General features: G+C 36.6%; 1 pseudogene; it reads left to right on the top strand.

The window, feature by feature from the left end:
- The first annotated feature begins 437 nt into the window (after positions 1 to 437).
- On the top strand, positions 438 to 529 carry LOC129074756 (uncharacterized; annotated as a pseudogene).
- Positions 530 to 8,712: the final 8,183 nt, after the last annotated feature.

Genomic DNA, 8,712 nt, shown 5'->3' with positions numbered 1-8,712 from the left:
TGGAAGTGAATGAATAAAAGATCATTTTCAAAGCAGCTTGGGGTGGGGGGTGGTGCGGGACGACATTAAGAATAGTGGTGCAAAGATAAGAATGACAGCATACTTCTTGTCAGGAAAAATGCAAGCCAGGGAACAATGAACCAACATCTTTAAAGAGCAGAGCTAGGAAAATGGCATCTCAAAATTCTGTACTTAGCAAAAATATCTTCTAGAAATAAAGGCAAAATAAAAACTTTTATAGAGAAACCAAAATTAGAGACATTACTGTCATCAACCCTGTACTATAAGAATTCTCAAGGAAGTTTTACAGAGGAGAGAAAATGATAAAAAAAGAAATCTGAATCCACAAAAAGGGGTGAAGAGACTTACAGATTGTAAATAACTGGGCAAGTATAAAATATTTTCCCATTTTAGTCTCTTTTGAATAAAATAGTTTTATCACTTCTCGGCCTTTTGGCTAAGATCAAGTGTAGAATAAAACAGTTTAAAACAAAAATAAAAACAATGTTTTGTGTGGTTCATAACATATGCAGAAATAAAATACATGGCAAAAATATCAAAAAAGGTCAAAGGGAGAAATAAAAGAATAATGCTGCAAGGTTTACTCAATGTATAGTGATCTAGTATTTAAAGGCAAAAATGCAGTATGATTTATTTTAAAGATATGTATTGTAAACTTTAGAGTACCACAAAAAATGAACAATGAATTATATATAAAAAACTAGTTGTGGGGTCAAATATAACCATTAAAAATATACAGTTAACACTGGGTGGTGCGTCTCAGTGGACTGAGCTCTGGGCTGTGAACCAAAGGGTTACCTGTTTGATTCCCAGTCAAGGGCACATGCCTGGGTTGCAGGCCAGGTACCCTGGCTGGGGACACATGAGAGGCAACCACACATTTATGTTTCTCTCCCTTTCTCCCTCCCTTCCCTTTTCTCTAAAAATAAGTAAATAAAATATTTAAATATATATAGATACACATACACACATATGTATACACTTACATACACAATTAAAATAAAGAAATGGAGGAAAAAAGAATGAACAAGAGATGGGACAAATAGAAAATAAATAGCAAGATGATGGACTTAATAACAATCTTATCAATCATCTCAAATGCAAATGGTCCAAATATCCCAGTTAAAAGGGAGACAATTCCAGATTTGATTTTTAAAAACTACCTTTATATCTAAAGATATATAAGGCCAAAATTAAAAGAATAGAAAAATATATATCATGAAAATGCCAATCAAAAGAAAGTGGGAGATGTTTTGTTAATATCAAAGTAAATTTAAGAACAGGGATTATGATCAAGGAAAAAGAGAGACATTTCCTTATAAAAAATTTCAATGTATTGAAGACATAATAATCTTAAGTGTAAATAGACTATAACAGAGCTTCAAGATATATTAAACCAAAACTAATAAAGCAAAAATAAAAAAATAGAAAAATCCAAAATTATAGTTGTAGGCTTCAACATTACTCTCAATAATTAATAGAACAAGTAGGCAGAAAATTAATAAGTACATTTATGTGAATTTAACGTGACCTGCTGACATTTATAAAACACTTTACCAAAAAAAGAAAATATACATTATTTTCATGTACACAGAGGAATCACAAAGCTGGACTGTATTCTAAGCAGGGGTGTACAACTTACAGCCCACAGGCTGCATGCAGCCCAGGATGGCTGTGAATGTGGCCCAACAAAAAATTGTAAATTTACTCAAAATATTATGAGATTTATTTTTTGTGATTATGTGTCACAATGTATTTAATGTGTAGCTCAGGACAACTCTTCTACTTCCACTGTGGCACAGAGATGCCAAAAGGTTGGACAACCTTGTTAGGCCATAAAACAAATTTCATCAAATTTAAAAATATTGTAATTATAATAAGTATGAGTTCTGGCCAGAGTAAAATTAAGCTAAACATCAACAAATGGATATTTAGAAAATGTCAAAATATCTGAAAATTTATCACTTTGTAAGATATATAAATACGTAATCACTATGTTGTATACCTGAAATTAATATAATATTGAATGTCAACTGTAATTGAATAATAAATTTTAAAAAAAAAAACACATTCTTTAAAGTAACTCATGGGCCAAAAAATGAAAATAAACAAATGATTAAAAAATATTTTAAATTGAAAATAAAGCAACTCGTCGAAATTTGTAAGATGCAGCTAATGTAGTTCTTTGAGGGAAATATGTGGAATTAAATGCAAAGAAGTTCTAAAACCACTGTTCTTGGATTCCACTGTAAAGAAACTAGAAAAAAAACAGTAGTTAAACTAAAACTAAGGGGAGGGAAATAATAAATATATGCAGAAATCAATGAAATAGAAAACAGAATATAATAGAGAAAATCAGTGAAATCAAAAGTTGATCCTATGAAGAACACCAATGAAATTTATAAAATTTTAACCAAATTGATTAAAAAACTGGGATAAAGAGCCAAATTGCCAATACCAAGAATAAAAAAAGGACATCACTACAGATCCTATAAACATTGCAAGATTAATAAGGGAATATTATCAAAACTTCTATAAACTAACAAATATGACCATTTTGACAAGTTGGAGATATTCTTTAAAAAACACAGGCTACTAAAACTCTCCCATGAAGTAATCTAAATAGTAAAACCCTCCCTATAAATAAAAAGTCTAGGAGCAGATAGCTTTACTGGTGTAGTAAACATTTAAGAAACAAACAGCAGTGACTGTATATATTTCTCTAGAAAATAGAAGAGGAGGGTATACTTTCCAATTCATTTTTGCAAGTCTGTGTACTGTTGCATTGATCTAGGTGTCTGTCTTACACCAATATCCAATTGCTTTATTCTGTAGTTTATAATAAGACTTGAATTGAGGTGGTGTAACCCTCCAGGTTTGTTCTTTTTAAAAATTGTTTTGGCAGTTCCAGGGTCTTTGATCAATGCAGAATAAATCAATGGGATGTTGGTGTAAGATGGACACCTGGATCAATGGAACAGAACACAGGCTTGCAGAAATGATACTGGAAATATCAGCTATCCATATGCAAATACAAAATTAAAATCTTAACACATACCATATACTTGATTTCAAATGGATAACAGACCTAAATGTAGAAGCCAAAGCTATTAAAATTCTGTGAGAAAGTCTATGAGAAAATGTAGAGACCTCAATTAGGGCAACTATTTTTAAGTGGGGCAAAAACAACAGAGTATGAAAGAAAAAAATATTTTAATTAGATTTTGTTAAAATTAAAAACATTTGCTCTCCAAAAACACTTGTAGAGGAAATGAAGTCAAGTCACAGTTTGGGATAAATATTTGTAAAACATATACCTGGACTTGTAATACAAATATATAAAGTCTTATAACCCAATTAAAAAGTGAGAAAGATTTGAATATACTTAAAATGAATATAAGCCAATAGTAAATAAGCACATAAAATGATGTTCAACATCATTAGTATTAGAAGAATGTCCATTAAAACCAAAATGAGGCACCACTACAGACCCACTAGATCAGTTAAAATCAAAAGGAATAATGGCAAAAAGGCAAGAATTGCAAAACTTAAAGGGAATTAGTGTTGGTGAGGATGTGGAACTAATGGAACTCTTTCTTACACATTGCTGGTGGGAATGCAAAATGGTTCAGCTACTTTAAAAAACAGTTTTGCAATTTCTTGAAAGTTTAAATATATACCTACTATATGATCCAGCATTTCCACTTCTAGGTATGTATCCTGGGAAATGTATCTGTACAAAAACTTATGCTAGAATGTTCATAGCAGCTTTACTCATAATAGTCTCAAACTAGAAACATCAATCTCCATCAGTGGATGACTAGAAAAACAAATGGTGCTTTTGCTTTATAAAAGTATACAACTCAGCAGTAACAGGGAACAAAACACTGAGCCATTTAAGACTTCATCCACACAGACAGATTTCAAAAGTGTTGTGCTAATTGAAGGACACACAACAGAAAGGACTACATACTGTAAGACTCCTTTAACATGAAACTCTAAGAAAAGGCAAAACTATAGGGACAGAGAACAGATCAGTGGTTGACAGGGTTTATGGGTAAAGTGGGGTTACTGACAGAAAGGGGCACAAAAGAATTTGATGAGGTGATAGATATGTTCAATATCATCACCATGGTAGGAGTTAATGGCCACATGCATTGATCAAAGCTCTTCAAATGAATACTCTTAAAATTGGTGAATATTTTGTATGTAAATTATTCTTCAATAAAGCTATTTCATTTTAAAGAATGGAAAAAAAATCCCATGTGAAGTATTAATCCAAAGAAAGTTGAAGTGACTGTATTAATATCACATAAGGTAGATGTCCAAACGTGGACTGCTGTTAAGAATAGAGAAAGGTACATATTATAATATTAAAGAGATTAATTCATCAAGAGAACATATTAAGGTTTACTTGAATGCCTGTCTAAAATAGATCATTAAAATAGAACTTCCTGGCTAGGACTTTACTTCCCTTTAGAATGATAGTTTTTAAAGTGAGTTTTTATTGTTGATATAGTGTGGCTTGGAGTAGGGGAGCTTGTCTTTCCCCAGATAGTGTGCTGGAATGCTTTTTGCCCATTTCTGAAGACCTACTGTAATTATATTGGCTAACTTTGTTCTTGTGCTAGAGACGTTATTCATTGTCTCTCATTCAGAAATCTGAAATTTACTGCCTTCACTGATAGATTTCCCATGTTACTAAGTATAAAAGTAACTCAATCTGTCTGAAAACTTTCACTTTGCCAATATTGTAATATTTAGAAAGATCAACAAACTTGAATCGCCACAATTGACCAAAATGATGGCCAAAACTAAGCTGAATCTTCAAAATGATTGTTAAATCTTAGAGCTTCCCCTCCTTCCAGATTTGTCAGTGTGATTATGGAGAACCTCCAGCAACTTTTCCCTTTCTCTGTTAAGTCATTGCCCTCCAGAGCAAACCCTCACATTCTGTTACCACCGCCATGGTGAGCATGGCGGTGTACCTCATCTGCTACCTTCTTTACTGCATTCTGGGCTTGTCTGTCCTTCTCCCATCTTACCACCAATACTCTGTTTTCCTTTCTGCTGCCATGTGCATGTTCTTTCCATGTTTTGGCCACAGAATTGTTCTTGGTGTAGCTCAACCCCCTATTCTTGCCCAGCTGAAGATAACAGTGCAGTGGATTCGTAATTCACTTTCACTTCATGAGGTTTATAAAACATGCTTTCTTTCAAAAACAGAGACTGACTTTCCTGAAATGAATGTAATTAAGATGTCCATTGAGGCCATCCAGTTTCTTGAAGTGAAGAAAATGCAAACTGGCTTTAACCCACACATGGTGGGAAGTCCAAAGCCTCTCTAAATTTGTACTTCCCAGGGGGCTCGTGTTCTCCTGGTCACTTTTGGCTCCTACCAAGCTCTTGTTCTCACCTCCCAGCATTTCTCTTATTGCTCTGCTCCACACTGACGTGAATGTGGAACATTACTCATTTTCTGCGATCCCTTTCACCCCAATAAAAGTACTCACACCTAGCATTTAAATATGTAGCAGATCCTGCCTAAGGAGAGGGGTCATATTACCATCTTTCTCATTCCAAATTCTCTTCACATTTTCCCTTTCTCTCCATTTTCCTGGATCCCAAGCTTTGTAGGGCTCCAGGAAGCTCTTCTCCCTTCATTTTACCAAGCAAAGTAGTGCAATTCAAGACCCCCCAGTCAGCTCAGGGCTGTCCTGCAAATCTAGAGAGGAGATACCTGATGCAGCCTAAACAGAACTATCGATATCCTTGAGGCCGAACTCTGTTCCACGTCTTTCTCCATGTTGCGCACAAAAATTATGATTCTACTAGATGAACAATGTTCACCTGATTCAGTTATCCTTATATCATAATGCTCAGAGAAAACCTTATACACTTGGATGTAATGAATTGACTGAAGATTTCAGATTGCCCTTTTGCTGACTTTTGTGAAAGGAGCTCAGAGCTGATGGATTGAATATTTGAAAGGAAATATACAGAATTTCTTGATCTTCAGAGCTCATGCAGCTATTTGTGTTCCTTATATTATGAATAACTGCACCCTTCTTTAGAATGAGAACTTGTCACATACGCGTGACATGAAAAAATACAGAGGTTTATGATATCAGCCTTAGTTTCTTCACACGAAAGATGAACAGATAATAGTTCTGACCTAGTTTCCATTCTCTTCTGAGTGGATCAAGTTCTTTTTGTCTCTCAAACATGGTTTTCATGGAGAAGACCTTTCCTTATTTTTGTCCTCACTTATTACTGTGTACCCTGAAGGGGTGGGGGGTCTGAAACATTTACTAAGAGAGCTTAGCAGCCATTTCTGCGCAGGGGTTTCTCATGCAAGGCGCATTTCAGGCAGAAGCCTGCACTGAACTTCCTGCCTCTGCGCTGCACTGCCTGCCTTGCACTGTGTTTCTGCCACCTGAGCCAGACCTTCTGTCCTTCAGGATTCCCAAAAAGTTCCTGGAATCCTGTTTCAACCAATAGCACTGAGGCTTTCCCTATCCAGTTGCAGGTGCACACCTCCAGCCAATCAGAGCAACTCTATTCTGACCAATCAGGATGGCACCTTTGGACAAATCAAACTGTCAGGATTTGGGGTTCTCATTTGCACCAGGCCAGATCAGCGTCCAGGTGTGGGGACTTCTGTACATACAAGCCAGCTTCCCTCTGGCTTGGGGGCTGCACTGTCCCCTTCCACTGAAGACTGAAGACCGCGTCTCCCTGGCTGAGCTGAGACACTAAAGCTATCTTACCAGAGCAGAGCAGAGCAGAACAGGCCAACTCAGTGCAAAGCAGACCAGCACAGAGCAGAGACCATACCATGGAGCCAAGCAGAGCTGGCTAACTGGCAAGGGTCCAGGCCCCAGGGCCACCTGGCCACAGGGCTGTCTCACAGACGTTTTGTATTATAATTGAGGTGTTTTGCACTGAATAAAGTTTCCTTCTTCACCACATCCCAAACTGTGGGTCTCTGTTGGCTCTGAATTGGTGCTAAAGACCATTGATTGACATTACTAATCAGAGCTATTTTATAGTCTTTTGTTTTTTAATCTCAGTTGAGCCGTAGCTTTCAGCTTTCGGTTTCTCTACTCTGAGTTTTTTTGTGTGCCTCCAACCCGTGGTAGATTTGTCCTCTTGCAAGACCAGGGTTCCCCAAGCCCTACAATGACTCTGTGTGTGTGTGTGTGTGTGTGTGTGTGTGTGTGTGTGTGTGTGTGTGTGTCCGTGTCCTGAGGGGTCCAGACTTGAAACTGAGGTACCACTTGCACATCCTCATGACAGTTTTTATATTATATTGTTTTTAAAAGTAGCATTACACGTTAATGTCTATTCAGCTACTTCATTCTAACCCTGGATAATCAGGAGTTGGCATATGAAGTGGGATGGACATGGCCACCACTTATTCCGGGTTTTTGCATGAGCCAATAGGGCTTATGAGTCTGGAGCATAACATTGTGAGTATCTTATTACTATGTATTAGTAGTAATATCAGTATTGATGCTGATCTGTTCTTGACAAATCTGCTTTCTATTTATCTTACAGTGATAACTTTTTAACAAAACAAAAAAAACTTTATCTAATGCCAAACATAAATTTTCCAAATTACATAGCTAATTTATTTCAATTGATATCAAGTAGGTTTTGTTTCAACCTTGCCCCTAAAAATTATTAGTTTCTTTATTGAAAATAATATCCACAGGATGCTGCATTTGTATATATTTTCAGCCTGAGAAATTTTAACTTGATCCATGACAGCAGTAAGATTTTATCTCAAAGACCTACTCTGTATTCACCCTGAGAATTCAGACACACCAGCTTTCTGAAAAGTTAGGTTGGGTTGACCTGAAAGGGCTTTCTTTGCACAGGAAAGAGGTATAGAAGAAAAAGTCATCCTAGGGAAAGACGAAGTAACAGAGTATGAAATATGTCTGTAAAACTGATTAGTGACTAGAGAAGGAGGGCAATTTGACTATATTATTTGGACTTTTTTTGTAAAAAGCAGAATGTATACTGTTCTGGGGTCCACACAATAATGATCAGGTGAAATGGACAAGGATACAATACAACCTTCCGTTCAGCAGGTATAGACACTGGGAACCAGGAGCCTGAAAGGCCTGTACATGAGAAGTTGTGTCATAGTAGCCCAAGTCCAGAGCCAGCCTAGTGCCCCTCTGTCCCAACATGGCTGGAGCGGGTCCCTATCCAGGACCTCCACATGTGTCTGCAGAGAATATGCAACTTATGGTATATAGCATAATATCCCCTTCCAAAGATGACCACCCACAACCAAATCCCCTTAACCTGTGAATGTGTCATCTTACCTGGTAAAAGGGACTTTGGGGAAGTGATTAAATAAACTAAGAATCTTGAGATGATGTGATTATCCTGAATTCTTTGGATGGGTCCAATGTAATCACATAGGTCCTTCTAAGGAAGAGATAGGAAGGTCAGAATCAGAGCAAGAAGATATAGAGAGGAAAGCAGAGATCAGAGAGATGTTATGCTGCTGGCTTTAAAGATGAAAGAAGTGGTGTGGAGTCAGGGAATGCAGGCAGCCCCTAGAAGCTAGAGAAGCATTCTCTTCTCCAGCCTTCAGAAAGAATGCAGTCTTGCTGACGCCTTGAGTTTAGCCGACTAAAAATGATTTTGGACTTCTGATCTACAAAACTGCAA

This window comes from Pteronotus mesoamericanus, unplaced genomic scaffold (genome assembly GCF_021234165.1).
Source record: "Pteronotus mesoamericanus isolate MK-2021 breed Mesoamerican mustached bat unplaced genomic scaffold, CSHL_Meso_final contig_50, whole genome shotgun sequence".
NCBI classification, from domain to species: Eukaryota; Metazoa; Chordata; class Mammalia; order Chiroptera; family Mormoopidae; genus Pteronotus; species Pteronotus mesoamericanus.
This window is presented reverse-complemented; position numbering and strand designations above follow the sequence as displayed.